Source organism: Danio rerio, chromosome 12, assembly GCF_049306965.1.
Source record: "Danio rerio strain Tuebingen ecotype United States chromosome 12, GRCz12tu, whole genome shotgun sequence".
NCBI lineage: Eukaryota > Metazoa > Chordata > Actinopteri > Cypriniformes > Danionidae > Danio > Danio rerio.
This window is the reverse complement of record NC_133187.1, coordinates 39131427-39148080: the sequence shown is the minus strand read 5'-3', so window position 1 is coordinate 39148080 and position 16654 is coordinate 39131427. Positions and strand designations below refer to the sequence as shown.

Sequence of the window (16654 nt, the reverse complement as noted above, 5' to 3'; positions counted from 1 at the left end):
AGCACATTTTTTTTATTTTTTTTTATTAACACTAACCGTATTTCAGAAGACTTATTTATTAAAATTTTTTTTTACCTGAGCAGAAAACAAACAATTTTTTAGATGTATTAAATAAAAATTCAGCTTCAATATAAAAAAAAACATTTTAAAAGATTTAATAACAACATTAAAACAACAAAAAGTAAATAAGAACATTACAATTCTTAAATAATTTTTAATTAGTTTTATTATTAAAATACTGCATATAAAAATGCTATATATATATATATATATATATATATATATATATATATATATATATATATATATATATATATATATATTTGAATTTTTGGCTTTTTTTATTTTACAAATGTTTAATAGAGCGAGGACAATTTCACAGTGCCTCTGATAATATTTATAGCTAGAATAAAAGCAGTTTTAAAAAAATTAAGTTCATTTTAAGGTCTTAATTTTTAGCCCGTTTAAGCAAAATTTTTATTTCAATAGTCTACAGAACAAACCATCAATATCAATTGACTTGCCTAATTGCCCTAACCTGGTTAGTTAACCTAATGAACCAAGTTAAGCCTTTAAACGTCACTTTAAGCTGTATAGAAGTGCCTTGAAAATACCTAGTCAAATGCTATTTATGTCTAGTCAAATGCTCTTTATATATAGCCAAATGCTATTAAATATTAAAGAAATCAGTTATTAAAACTATTGTGTTGAAAAAAAAAATATCTCCGTTAACAAAAATTTGAGAATAAAAAATAAAAAGGGGGGCTAATAAATCTGACTATACACACACACACACACACACACACACACACACACACACACACACACACACACACACACACACACACACACACACACACACACACACACACACACACACACACACACACACACACACACACACACACACACAGTGCTCAACATAATTGACTACACCCCACTTTGAAAATGAATATTTTGAACCATTTATCCATAAATATACTTTGGTGAATTTGAAAAAAACTGATTAATTAAATAGATATATTTATTAAAATAATATTTTAGTTACCAAACATCTTTAGGAATAGAAAGACAACACACTTAAATTAATGCGAAATATTGAAAAAAAGTAAAATAAATAAATACAAACCACAAACATTCAGAATAATTGTAGACATTTGTTTCACTTGATTTTTGCTCTTTTTTCCACTAACATTTAAATTTGAGTGTACTAATTTTGTACCGTTATCATAAGTTATTTTGTTAGATTAGCTGCAGATTTGGTTTCAGTACTGACTAATCTTGTATGCACAAAAATATAATAGAAAATATTAATTTAAATAAGAGATTGGTGAGGGGTATACTCATGTATGTTGAGCATATACACCAAATACAGGCAATGCATGTGGATATTGTGGTATGATGACAAAAAATGCCCATAGTTTAACTCCTACATACTGTATGTAAACAATCAAGAAACTTCCAAATGAAATCTAGAAATCAGGCCCTAAGAAGACAACTCTGCACAATTAACTGAGGTTTGAGAAAGCAAGATGGAGAAAGAAAGGTCATTTGTCTGATCTGAGCAACTCCTGCATGTCAAGACTTGAGATCTTACAGAGAAAATGAAACGGAACAAAAGAGGCAGTCTGCATCACGAAATACACCAACACATCCAATGGAGGTCAAAGTGATGTAAACCAGCTAATGTTTGTGTAGTGTCAATGAGCAAGGACGAACTACAGTAATCCTCTCCAAGAACTGCTGCCAGATTTGTTGGAAATTATAGTTTCACGAAAAACCTTGAGATCAGAATAATTACTTTGAACATTAAAGTCTACACGTCAGGAGGATAACTGAAAGTGTTCTTTTGAGCACCAAATAGCACGAGTATAATGATGGAAAATCAAATAAACTTACAATAGAAACATTTTAATATTCTTATAGTAATAATTTAGCACTGAAGATGCATAAAAACCGTTTGTTTCACTACTTGTTCCAAACCCGTTTGAAACCGGTAGCCATTGACTTCCATAGTACAGTATTTTTTTTATATTTAGTAAATATATTAATTCAATCTATGACTTAATTAAACTTTTATGTATTTTTAGTATTTATTTATGGGAGGCACAGTGGATAGCACGGTTGCCTCACAGCTAAAAGGTCGCTGGTTCGAGTCCCAGCTGGGCCAGTTGGTATTTCTTTGTGGCTTTTGCATGTTCTCCCCGAGTTGGCGTAGGTTTCCTCCGAGTGCTTCAGTTTCCTCTACAGTCCAAAGACATACAGTACACTAAGTGAATTGGATGAACTAAAATTGACCATAGTGTGTGTGTGTGTGTGTGTGTGTGTGAGAATGTGAGTGTGCATGGGTGTTTCCTAGTACCGGATTGAAGCTGGAAGGGCATCCGCTGCGTAAAACATATGTGGGAATAGTTGATGGTTCATTCCGCTGTGGTAAACCCTGATGAATAAGGGACTAAGCCAAAGGAAAATGAATGAATGATTATTATTTATGTATTGTGGATGCTGCATTACAACATTCTTTCAGGTTACAAGCAAAAAATCCAGATATTCCCAATGACTTACTAAATATAAATAGATAGATAGATAGATAGATAGATAGATAGATAGATAGATAGATAGATAGATAGATAGATAGATAGATAGATAGACAGATAGATAGATAAAGTGGAATATAACTAAATAAATTGCTGCAATATACCTTTTAAAATTAAATTTTTTCAAGAATATTCCAGAGATTCTAGATATGACTTATGGGAACCCTGTTGAAGGCTTGTTCAGTTTTATCTGAAATGGATAAACAGGAGTCTGATGCTAAACGCTTCAAATTAGATCACATTTGGAAAAAAATTAAGAGCCAACTAGACTAAACCAACCATCCAAAGTGAACCAAAAAATCCAACGCAATATCACTGCAATTCGTAACTTTTTGATGTAGTGGCTAATTCGTATGAATTCATACAATCTAATTCATACAATTTAGCTCTATTATCTCATCAGCCAATAATGGCTGGGTTTAGGGGTGGGGTTGGGTGCCACGCCTCCTTTTTAAAATCGTACATTTTCGTGTGAGTTAACTTGTATAAACTGGTAAAAATTAGCCACTAAACTGACAAAACGTAAAATACTTATGTTTTCTCGTGAGATCAGGCTGAAAAAATCCTGATTAAATTTTGTACATCAGACAATATCGTCAAGGTCTGAAAGGTGGAATACTTCACATTTACCTATACAGTCATTTTCTGCAAATGCTGTTAATTATCTTTTTTTTTTTTTTTTTTTTTGAAAATTTGACGACCAGCAGTTTGTACAGGTAGTTTATAAAATGAAACACAAATTAATAATTTACTCTACTAAAAATCTATTAATGGCAACTCTTGAGAATAAATTAAATAAATAATACATTTTTATTTATTTTTTCCCAGTGCTGCATATACAGTATATACTAGCATCCCAGCTAACCCATCCAGTATAAAAAATGTTCACACACATTCAATGGCATCTCGATATACTGTGCGCCATCTGTCTAAGCTGTGTGAATGTAGAGGGGGGTGTAAACTACAGTACAGTAGGATTGTACAGGGGGGGATCTATTAAAAAAAAAAAAAACGTGCATGGACACAGTCTGTAATTGTTCCCTACTTAAGCGAATCAAAGGCCCGATCTCCGCAAATGCCGTGCTATATGATTGAGCTGTCAGACACAATATGCTAATTGTCATTCTTAAGACGCCTGGAAGATGGCTGCATTCCAGAGCTATGCTACTGTTAAATATAGATCTACTTATAGTTGGGCTGGTCAGACGAACCTCTAGAATCGGAGTTAAGGGTGAATAATCCATTTACATAAGCCTCTATGGGCAACATCTCCATTCACAGTCTGAGAAAAGGGGATGTTTCTTTGAGAATAAAGCCTGGTTTAACACTTGTAAATGCTTAATTGTCTTTCCTTTTTTTAGATAATTTCAGCTCTGTTCATGCATACATTTTTGCAAAATATGTATTTGTAATTACTTTTTATTGTACCCTCATTTTCTTTCCTAAATCTTTTGCATAAAGAAAAAAAAAAGTGTACCCATGACAAGGTAGCAAAATTGCAAATGTAAATGCACAATAAAACTGCAGTTCTGTGACATTTAAGCAAAATGGCTTCAATTGTATTTAAGTATTCAAAATTGTAAATAAAAAACAAATCATATACACACACAGGCCACTTTATTAGGTACACCTGCCCAACTGCTTGTTAATGCAAATTTCTAATCAGCCAATCACATGGCAGCAACTCAATGCATTTAAGCATGTAGACATGATCAAGACGATCAAACCTACATTTCAAATCGAGCATCAGAAGTATTAAGTAGGGTGATTTAAGTGACTTTGAACATGGCATGGTTGTTGGTGCCGGAAGGGCTGGTCTGAGTATTTCAGAAACTGCTGATCTACAGGGATTATCACGCACAACTATCTCTAGGGTTTACAGAAAATGGCCCAAAAGAGAGAGAATATCCAGTGAGCGGCAGTTCTTGTTGATGCCAGAGGAGAATGGCCAGACTGGTTCCAGCTGATAGAAAGTCAACAGTAACTCAAATAACAACTCGTTACAACCAAGGTATGCAGAAGAGCATCTCTGAAAGCACAACACCTCTAACTTTGAGGCGGATGAGCTACAGCAGCAGAAGACCACACCGGGTGCCACTCCTGTCAGCTAAAAACATGAATTCCAGGAGTTTTCCGGAAGACAGAACAATACGGGAGATGGGCAGGAGATGGGTCTGAATTACGGAAAACTTCCGGGAAAAACAGGAGTGTTGGCAGGTATGTAGTAAGGTGTACCTAAGAAAGTGGCCAGTGAGAGCAAGCACTGCAAAACGTGAAATTAGGAGTATGTGCGTGTATTAGTATAGATATTTCAGGTATATATACACTTATTAAATTATATGAGTGCGAGTGGTAGTTTTATTTATTTTTTTATTTACAAGTTGTGATGGTGAAACAGTGATTTAGTTTTTTTTTTTACAATATTTTTTTGGCAATTTTAGAAACAATAAACAACAGGAATTTTAAAAAGACTGGCTATAGGGTAGCGTTAAAGAAAAGAACCAATCAAAACCAAATCAGTCTTTCTAATATCTAAAAATAATCCCCTTTAACCTAATCTGGAAAACATTGTTGGTGCACATCCTCTTCCCTAGTGTACCTCTAGACAGTTGTAAACCTACATGTTAAGATGTATGTCACGTGATTTTCTTACCTACCAGCCTTGCTAACCTGTCTGCTTACCATTTTGACATGGAAAATAGTTGTTGTTTGAAAAACAAAACAAAAAAACAAGAACAACTGTGGCAATACGAATACAATATAATTACAAACTTTTGAGTGTTATCGCCAGGATGTTTGTTTTGGTACAAAAATCTGTGTGTTTTGCTCTCTATTGTGTGTAGCTATTTCAATAAGAGTAAAATAAAGAAAGATTTTTCATTAAAAAAGCCCTTCATTTGTTTTAAAAGAGACATCGAATGAAAAAGTGTAATGCAAAAGGACTGGTGCATTAAAAACAAGTCACTGTGCCCTTGCTTTTGTGATAACTTATTTGACTAGACAGTGGAGGCTTAAAAGAAAATCAGATTTATCTTTTTTTGCCAGTATAACATGTGCAAAAGTCACCCTTACACTGGATTATGGGAATCGGATTGGCCTGTTCTCCTTTGATCTGATAGATTACAGTGAATCTGTCATGGCAGGCTGGAGGATGGAAAAGTTTGGTCTGCCGGTCGGGCAAGTCCTTGGCTGGGCAACATTCTTCCACCCAAAGATCAGACCTCTGAGATTTGTTATGGTTAAGAGAATGTTAGTGCAAGACTCTGGGAAATGTTGCAGAGCTAGTTAAAATTCTGTGGGTAAGGTGACCATGAATGTGTAGCTGTGCTAATGTACCTATGCATGTATCTAGCAGAGCACAGGCTTGACAAATCCATAACTGGTTTACACCAGGACAAGTTATATCTGCCCGCATGACATGCTACTGTTTATTCATGAGATGCTCAGCCAATAGGAGCGCCACATGCCCCTTTGGGATCAGATCTCATTATAATGCTTGCTGTCTGTGTGGTTGTTAGATACAGTCAGCCTGAGCCAGAGAGCGGCATGGGTGAAAACAGATTAAAGCTGTCTGTTAACCTTTGGGACGTGCCTCTTGGAAATCCAGTCTGAGTGGGATAATTGGCTTTTTTAATTAGTTATAGCAGCGATGGAGGAAAGCACTTATGTTAATCACAGCACAAATACCTTGACACTTCCCCTCGTGTGCTTGACAGGACGTCAGATTGGCTGAAATGTTTAAGTGGCAGAAACCTCGCTCTTCATTTTACCACTACAGATGCTCTTAACATGCGCTCTTAACTGTAATGATGGAGGCATTCAAGAAGAGAAGAGAAGAGAAGAGAAGAGAAAAGAAGAGAAGAGAAGAGAAGAGAAGAGAAGAGAATGGATGGATGGATGGATGGATGGATGGATGGATGAGGAAAATAATAGACAGCTAGACAAATGGATGGATGGATAGATGGATGGATGGGTAGATGTAACAACAGACTGATGGAGCAAAAAACAAGTGGATGGACAAGGTAAAGAATCGACTATTAGAACAAAAACAAAAAGGATGGATGAGAAAAAATTAGACTGGTAGAATAAACATTAGATGATTGGTAGATGGATTTAAAATAGCCTGGATGGATGGATGGATGGATGGACGGATGGATGGAACAAAAAACATGGATGGATGGATCAATAGGCTGATAGAACAAAAACAAATAGATAGATGAGAAAAAAGACTGGTAGAATAAATTATGGATGGATGGATGGATGGATGGATGGATGGATGGATGGATGGATAGATAGACAGATGGAACAAAAAAACAAATGAATGGATATGGAAAATAATTGACTGGTAGAACGCTGGATGGGTGGATGGATGGATGGATAGGTAGATGGAAAAATAGACTGATGGAACAAACAGATGGATGGACAAGGTAAAGAATAGACAAAAAACAAATGAATGGACATGGAAAATAATTGACTGGTAGAACGCTGGATGGGTGGATGGATGGATGGATGGATGGATGGATGGATGGATAGGTAGATGGAACAATAGACTGATGGAACAAACAGATGGATGGACAAGGTAAAGAATAGACTATTAGAACAAAAACAAAAAAGGATGGATGAGTAAAAATTAGACTGGTAGAATAAACAATAGATGATTGGTGGATGGACCTAAACTAGCCTGGATGGATGGATGGATGGGTTGAATAAAACAGCATTATGAATAGACAGATATCATAAAAAGATTTTTAAAAAGCCATTTAGAATCTGAGCAATGTGTAATTTCCAAAACACATGTCCTTGAACAAAACCCTTATTTTAAACAGCAATTATCTCCAAACACTATCTAATTTCTCACCGAATCGTATTTCTGATTCAATTTTATTCTACCTGCAACAAAAACTCTTTAAAAAAGGACAGAAAAATAATGACAGACGTTAAACCAATGACATTTCCAAAATGATCTCTCTGATGAACAGTAAAAACCTCTATACCTTCACAAATCAAGTGCTGTAAACCCTAAAATAAATATACACAGAAAAATCAGCAATTCAGCACGAGTTGTTCATTTACAGGTTTGGCCTTCTATATTTCTCCCCCATCTTCCTCCTCTCTCTTTTTGGTCCAAGTTTGCGAATGCAGACATTAATCACTCATGTTGCAGACAGTGACATCAGCAGCATTGGTCGGGTAAACACACAGTCCTGTTTAAAAGTGTGTTTCCTTTTCAGAGAGTCTACTAAACAAACAGGCGACAGTCTGTGAACATGTGACATTAATTGGCACAATTTTAAGCAGTGGAATCCCAAGGGACCCTCACACTGCTATGACCTAATGTGTGACATCATCAGCACCAATAGGAAAAACCTAATGTACTCGAATGCATGGGCACCTGCAAAGTGCCAACGCTGCCATACAAACACTACCTGAGGTAAATCAAGTGTGCTGAGGATAAACATACATTTATCCTAACGTACATAAAGAACAGATATGTCAGACTTTTACACATGCAGCTGATTCATAAACATCTACCATGTAAGGAATAATTGAAGCAAGTCTCACCAATAGATTCATCTTTCACTCATTTGAGAAACAGTCAGACTAAATGTCACTTGAGTGACTAGGGTGAACAAAGGCGGCTTTGGTTACCCTACTGCATCCCACCCCCTCTCCCAGTTTGGCAAGCTGTCAGGGGATTATTTCATAGTGGTTATGGGATAGAAGATTTAGGGAGCAGACGGTACCTCCACAGCATTAAAAAAAAGCAGATGGATCTCTTTCAAAAAATATGATTCCTTTAGCCAAAGCAAAACCAGGTCTATGCATTTTCCACCCAAACTTCTCACCCTCTCTCTCAGAAAACATGGAAAAGCGCCCAGGTGATGGTAACGACCTGGCTGATTTTTCACTTTTCAACTGCATAAACCATAAATTGTCCTTTCGCCTCATAGCCAGTATATTACCTATGACATCAATCTCCTGACACTGGGAAAAGAACCAGGTCCCTTTAAAACCTAAGCACCATTGCCTTCGAAAAAACGGCCCTTGTTGGTGCATGACATCTCTTTATAGTAAGACGTCTGGCCAAGGGTCTAAAAAGGAGCAACCAGGGGGCTCGTGAAAAAAAAGCTCAGACATAAGTCTAGCACGTTTTGGCTTTCCCGTCATCCTAGCTAAATATTGTAATGCCATGTACAGTGCTTTTACAATTTCATCCTTCCCTGCACATTTTAGTTCAATGACTAAACACTCTTAGCTACTGATAGATTAGAACAAATAAAAAGCAATCAGGCTAAGATTACTAAAACAGGAGAAGACACAGGAAAATTACTATCATCTTTGTAGAGGCCAAAGCGAGCACATGCGCTAAAACTGATCTGCACTGGTCTTGTTTTCCTGAAAATACACCCAGTCAGTTATTAATCACTTTAGCCAGTGTAGCTACTTGCAATCTACACCCTTTGAATTTGAAGTTGACAGGACATTCTAAAATGCTTAACGTGAAAAAAGATTAAAGTGGCTTAACGTTCCTTAACATCAACTAGAGAAACTCAAATTTCTGTCCAATTTTACTTGTTATTAACATTAACTGCTGTATAAAGAGCGAGTCCCAATTTTATTAACTAGATGAAAAACATCATGTTAAGCGTTTTCCCTTATAAGGAAAATGCTTAACGGGGCTTAAAAAGCCCCCATTTAGAAATAAAAAAGATCATATTTTGGTTTTGGGGTTTTCCATCAACATGCTGATATGCATGCAAGGTCAAAAAACACTTTCATTGTCTTATAATATGCATTTATCTTTACCTAATTATCCCAGCGACTCCCATATGAATTGATCATCGATTCATTTGCTCCCAAACCCCTCCTTAGTGAGAAGTTAATCTGCGCTGTTTGGACCAATGACCCAGTCTATTGTGATTGGTAGACTGCCACAAGACAGCACGAGACACAGAGAAAAGCCCACCATGGCTACAGTATGATGTAGCAGAAAGCATGTGAGAGCCCAATACAGGAATGCAATGTGTCACGTTTTTAACATAGTTTTGGACGCAATATGTGAAATGCCCCATAAAGATTTAACCTGAGAGATACAGTACACGCACTGATCAATAATCGATACGTGATTACAAGCCGTGCAGGGTGATTACAACTTATAACACACAATTAAACACATATTTTGCAAACTACACAAAACGAGGCAATAATTTTAATCACATGTACATGTTATGATCCGGAGGAAGAAGGAACTGGTCCATTTAAACTGTATTAGTTATTGACAAAGTCCCATACATAATAGTCTCTGCTGCTCCTTCAATAGCAAACGGCCGGCGAATTCCACGTTGCAGTGTAGGTTACTGTATCAATCATCAGAAAAATGACAGGAACAAACACAGCACTAGGTTGGCTATACTGTGGTATTGTTGTGAAAATGAACTTTAACCCTTTATTCCCCGCAGCCGAATCTCCATCGGTCAGTGATCGTCATCTTCGCGTCATGATCAGTAGCGTGATGCCCCACGCCTCCGCTAGTGTCTGAAGTGAAAGAGTGTTCACATTATACCGGAACTGGAACTACATATTTGGTGATGTACCTTGTCAACGTCAATTACCATCAAGCAAAAGATCCAAACCCAACTAGATTTGTTTATTCAACTCTGAGTCAACTATTTCGCTAAAAAATTTATAGTTTTAAACATGCTGGACTTTTAGATTTAAACCTTATTTTGATGTTTTCATTCACTTAGTGCCGTGTTATATACTGCATGGAAGCTCATTTTCAAAAACCCTTAATAGAGGCTCTTTAATGTACCTTAACCACAAACGGGGGAAACCAAATTTCTATCAAATTTAACTTGTGATTATAGCCCTAACTACTAGCAAAAGAATGAGCCCCATTTCCACAGCTAAAGTGAACAATATTGTGTTAAGCGTTTTCCCCTGTGTTGTTGTGGGGATGTCAATGACATGGACAAGCACATTCTTTTGACAGCAGGGTTTAATTTATTGTAAATAAAATTTAATTTTATGAACAGCCTTTTTAACATTTTGTCTCCCTCGGTTGTTGTAAAGTTATGTAAAGCCTTTCCTTATTATGGACTTCAGTAGGGAGTTGACTTCATCTATGGAATTAGGGCCCATTCTTTTGATGATAGCGTTAATCACAAGTAAAGTTTGACAGAAATTTGGGTTTCCCTGGTCAATGTTTAGCCACGTTAAGCTGTTATATATATATATATATATATATATATATATATATATATATATATATATATATATATATATATATATATATATATATATATGTGAAGTTTATTCATAAACTAATTTCGAGAGGAGCACGTGATTATGATTGAACACGGCTGGTTCTGCATTAGCATGCTTGATCCACCAATCAGGCCATTCCTAACCACTATAAAGAGCCAGGGTTTTCTCACTACAGTCATCTTCGATTTGAAGAATACACTGCTCTGCAGCTACTGCTACTGCTACTGCTACTGCTACTGCTACTGCTACTGCTACTGCTACTGCTACTGCTACTGCTACTGCTACTGCTACTGCTACTGCTACTGCTACTGCTCCTGCTCCTGCTCCTGCTCCTGCTACATCAACTTCTCCATCTACATCAACTTCTCCATCTACATCATCAACTTCTCCAGCTACATCATCAACTTCTCCAGCTACATCATCAACTTCTCCAGCTACATCAACAACTTCTCCAGCTACATCAACAACTTCTCCAGCTACACCAACAACTTCTCCAGCTACACCAACAACTTCTCCAGCTACACCAACAACTTCTCCAACATCAACAACAACAACAACTTCTCAAGCTACATCAACTTCTCCAACATCAACAACAACCTCTCCAACAACAACAACAACTTCTCCAGCTACAACAACTTCTCCAGCTACATCAACTTCTCCAACAACAACATCAACTTCTCCTGCTACATCAACTTCTCCAGCTACATCAACTTCTCCAACAACAACAACAACTTCTCCAGCTACATCAACTTATCCAACTACAACTTCTCAACCTTCTACTTCAAATTGCCTCACACAATGCAATCTCTGTGTCTTCAACCCAATTCTCTAACAAAATCACAGTAAAAACTAGATCACCATCTATGAACTTTGCCTAAACTCTCGATGCCTGCGATCCAAGCTGAACTCTCTTCTAGGGGTGCACCAGCGGTAACATACATGACACTTTTCAAGGGGAAGTCTCACAAACTACAACTAAGATTAAACATCCATCTTTAAATGATGATTATAGCGTGAATAGAATGACTCACCTCTCAATCAAGGTTCTAGACAATCCAATCCTTAAAACATCAGTCCACAACTTATGCATACATTGATAAACATCCATGTTAATCCTCCAAACTAATCGCTGTGGTGCATTCAATAGAGTAGCGTCTCCAATCATAACATTAGTTCTCTGGCAAACAAAATGGCCGCCAGCCTTTTTCTGCAACTTTGATTGACACTCCTTCGAGCCAATAGCTGAAAGGAGAAGCGTCACCATCCAATGAACTCTCAAAATTTGAGATGGTCCCACCCTCTCTCATGACAAGCTCATGAATTATTATCTTTACATTTACACAATTACTACTAAATGGTGACATTAATTTTAAGTTCAGGGTTTGATGTTGGCAGATGATAAATAAATAAATACATAAATTAATAAATAAATAAATAATAAAGAAAATAAATAATTATAAAAAGTATAAAAAAAAAAAAAAAAAAAAAAAAAAAAAAAAAAAAAAAAAAAAAACTGCCACATCTGATAGCAGTTTAACTTCTAAAAAGCTTACTCTGCTACTGAAAAACATTCAACGCATTAGGCATAGAAGTCCAATCGTAATATGCCCCAGTGACTCATGTCCATACACTTATAAGCCATAAGCTTATAATGGCAAGTTGGTTAGATGTTTACATTTACATTTACATTTAGTCATTTAGCAGACGCTTTTATCCAAAGCGACTTACAAATGTGAAAACAGCAAAGAAACAAACTTCCCGCTTTGACTTCCACGAATGAGAGGAGGACATTTCTGACATGTCTGATGTTCATCAATTGACTCTGTGTTAGATACAAACCAAGGGGTTTAAACTCCACTATAATTCCACCTACCCTGTCTTCAAGAGGTACATCAGGACCACTAGACGAGCAGATTTCCCATTTAATATGCCATCCTTAGGAGGGACAAATGCCTACCTCTACTATCTTTGCTCGTTGCGACAATGAGGCTTCGTACCATGCATTAACAAAGGCACTTCCACACTTAGTTGCCCATGCTCTTATTAAGACGCCCCGCATGGTTATCAGCTAAAATAATTCATTGTGTTTGCCATACATGTACCATGTTGTAATGTCATTTCTGATTCTCTCTTGTTTTTTCATTTCAGAGATCATGTCAGCTGGTTGCAGAAGCTGACCCTCATCCAATCTATTACACTCCACATCCATTTCTAAATACATTTACACTCTTGGCAAATGACACTTTTCCACTCACATAGCCCACACCCTCGATGCCATATTCCCACTAGCCTTTTTAATTTAAGTCTTCTGAACTAAGTATGACATTTCAATCCAACAATACACCTAACCATATCTGATCTATCTTCGCAGGATGAAGGGATGCAGGATGATATCCGTTCCCCCACACACCTGTTTTAAACAGGCCCGGATTGGCTAATCGGGAGGACCGGGAGAATTCCCGGTGGGCCGGTCCGTTTTTTTTGGCCGCGAGGGCGGTGTCCCTAGCTCCAGAATCTGTTGCTCTCAGCAGTGACACTTTTTTAATTCATTTACTTGACCACAGCCTTTTTATTCAATTATTTTACCACAATTTTCTCTTTTGTTGTTGTTGTTGTGGTCGAGTGGTTGGCACGTTAGGTTAAGACGCTGCGGACCCAGGTTCGATCCTTGCTAGAGTAATTTAGTGTTTTCATTTTTTGATAAGACATATAATACTGTTAGGGTTGTAAACATTTGAAGTTCTAAAGCAGTTGTTTTCTAAAATAAAAAAAAAAAAAAAAAAAAAAAAAAAAAAAAAAAAAAAAAAAACATGATAGTGCCATTAGAAACTGATTTGGAAATATTTATTTACTTATTTTAATATAGTCAGTCGTGAACTGAGGTGGGCTGGTCTGAGGCTTGAAACTCCAGAGCTGAAAGGTGTCCCACTCCAGCCCTGGTTCTAAACCTCTTAGCATTTTTACACCACAGAAGAGCAATATCACCTTGGGGAAGCCCAGCCGATCCTCTCCAGCCAACTTCCACCATCAGGCATTATTGGGTATGAAGTATGACTCAGTCATTTCCTTCCTATTTAACATAGGAGCTCCTTCACTACCCTTCCCTGTTTTTCTAGCTTTAACTTTTTCTCTCCAAATTTAAACTATCCTATACTTTTATTCACCACAGCTCCGACCAATTCAGGGGTTGTCTTGAGTTTCAGTTGCTGCAACAGGAACGTTCTAAATGAGCTTGCATACACTTACAAATTTTCTAAATACCACTATCGTTGCACTCCCCGCACTAATACAGCAGTAAATGCTTCTGTGGGAGCACAAGTTGCCTCCATAATGGCCCACTACACCACTGCTGCCGCATAAATGCTCCGCAGAGTTACACACCCAAAGCACCACTGCTACCGCAGTGACCCTCTAGCATATGCCTTATTCACCTTCATCTTTACATATCACTAAAGGCAGTATTTAACGTCCCTGCGGGAGCACTCAAAACTTACTAATATCGACTGTTTAGGTGCTCCACTTAACTATACACCCCATTAACATCACTGCAACTGCATTGACGCTCTAGCTGAGCCCCTTTTTTACTTTCATCTCTAAATATCACTGCTAATAGTACTTAGTATTTCCGCGTGAGGCTCTAATACTGAGTACCACTGCACCTCTGCTACTGCAGAGACGCTTTGCCGAGCCTTATTCTCCCTCTGCACCACTGCTGCAACAGTTAAGCTTTGCCTGAGCTGCAACTGCAGAGGCGGCTGTTTAGCCTTAATTCTCTGCACCACTGATTTTATTGCACTTCTGTAACTGCAGAGAAGCTCTGCCGAGATTATTTTTTCCCCTGCACCAATGCCGCAGCAGTGACGCCCTGCCTGAACAGTCTTCCAACAACAGATATAAACTCTGTCATTGGTCCTCTAACACCTCTAAATTCTCAATTTGCCTCAGCCAATATTTCCTCAGAGAAGCCCAGCTGATTCTCGGTTGCAGACTTCAACCTAGTTTCCAAGCAGCACGACTCTGTCTGTTCTTCCTACTTTCTGTCTTAGGACTCATTTTTACTAAACTTTCCTTTTTATTTTATTAAACTTCCCTTCTCTTCCTCTTCATAATTTTTCAATTTCACTTGCACTCATTCTCCGCAGCTCGGACTCCCACAGGGGTAGCCCCAAGCTCCCACTGCCACAGCAGTGAAGCTCTTTAAGAGCTCACATGTACACTTTTCAAAAATTTAACCATTATCACACTCCGCCGCAATAATACAGCCATAAAGGCGTAGCGGGAACTCGTATTGCTTCCATACTGACTATAATCACACCTCTACAGCAGCTCCACTTAATTACATTGCATTGTAGCATCAATTTATTCTCCATCACCACACTCCCCGCAACAATACAGCCATAAAGGCTTAGCGGGAACTCGTATTGCTTACATACTGTCCACCATCACACCTTTACAGCAGCTCCACTTAATTACATTGCATTGTAGTATCAATTTATTTGCCATCACCACACTCCCCGCTATAATACAGCTGTAAAGGCTTAGCGGGAACATGTATTGCTTTCACACATATAATGCACCAGACTCTGAATACCTATGCACCCCTGCAGCCACAGAGTCGCTCTACTGTGCCTGATTCCTAGCTGCTACACAGCTGTTAATCAGCTCTCCAAAGCGCTCTTCCCTTTAGATACTGACTTCCACCGCACCTCTGCAGCCGCAGAGACGCTCAGCCGAGCATCACTCCCCTCTACATCACTGCCGCAGCAGTGACGCTTAGCGAGCGCATATACACTTCCACTTAGCAATCCACTACTGATACACTCTCCAGCACTGCCAAAGCAGTTAAACGTCTCTGCGGAGGCGTATTTACCTTCCAGATACTGACTTCCATTGCACCTCTGCAGCAGCAGAGACGCTCAGCCGAGCATCATTTACATCCCCTGCACCACTGCTGCAGCAGTGACGCTCTGCTGGAGCTCATGCACACTTCCATTACACTTATACCACTTCTGTCACTCCCAGCACTGCTAAAGCAGTTAAAACGCTGCTGCAGAAGCGTATTCTTCCCCTTAGTACTGACTACCACCGCACCTCTGCAGTCGCAGAGACGCTCAGCCGAGCATCACTCCCCTCCACATCACTGCCGCAGCAGTGACGCTCAGCGAGCGCATATACACTTTCATTTAGCAACCCAATACTGATACACTCTCCAGCACTGCTAAAGCAGTTAAACGTCCCTGCGGAGGCGTATTTACCTTACAAATACTGACTTCCATTGCACCTCTGCAGCAGCAGAGACGCTCAGCCGAGCATCATTTACATCCCCTGCACCACTGCTGCAGCAGTGACGCTCTGCTGGAGCTCATGCACACTTCCATTACACTTATACCACTTCTGCCACTCCCAGCACTGCTAAAGCAGTTAAAACGCTGCTGCAGAAGCGTATTCTTCCCCTTAGTACTGACTACCACCGCACCTCTGCAGTCGCAGAGACGCTCAGCCGAGCTTCCTCCCCCCTGCACCACTGCTGCAGCAGTGTCGCTCCACCGGAGCTCACGCACACTACCATTTATCCATACCACTACTGACACACCCCCCATTGGACTGCCAAAGCGGTTAATCAGTTAACCGCTTCTCATCTGCAGCTACAGCTCCGCAAAACCTTACAGCTTCATTTTCCATCACTACTATACTAAACCTTTACGAAACTCACCACATATGTTTTAAACCTTGACACTTACCCCACTCACTCTCCCGCTGGTCCTTATAATTAACAGGACCCGGGAGCA

General features: G+C 38.5%; 1 long non-coding RNA gene across 9 annotated transcripts in view; it reads right to left on the bottom strand.

Annotated features, from left to right (window-relative positions):
* Positions 1-12044, bottom strand: part of LOC108191741 (uncharacterized) — a 218731-nt gene extending 206687 nt beyond the window's left edge. For all 9 annotated transcript variants that reach the window (XR_012388139.1, XR_012388138.1, XR_012388133.1 and 6 more), the window contains exon 1: positions 11897-12044. This is a non-coding gene — a long non-coding RNA (uncharacterized lncRNA). The remainder of the gene's footprint in view (positions 1-11896) is intronic.
* Positions 12045-16654: the final 4610 nt, after the last annotated feature.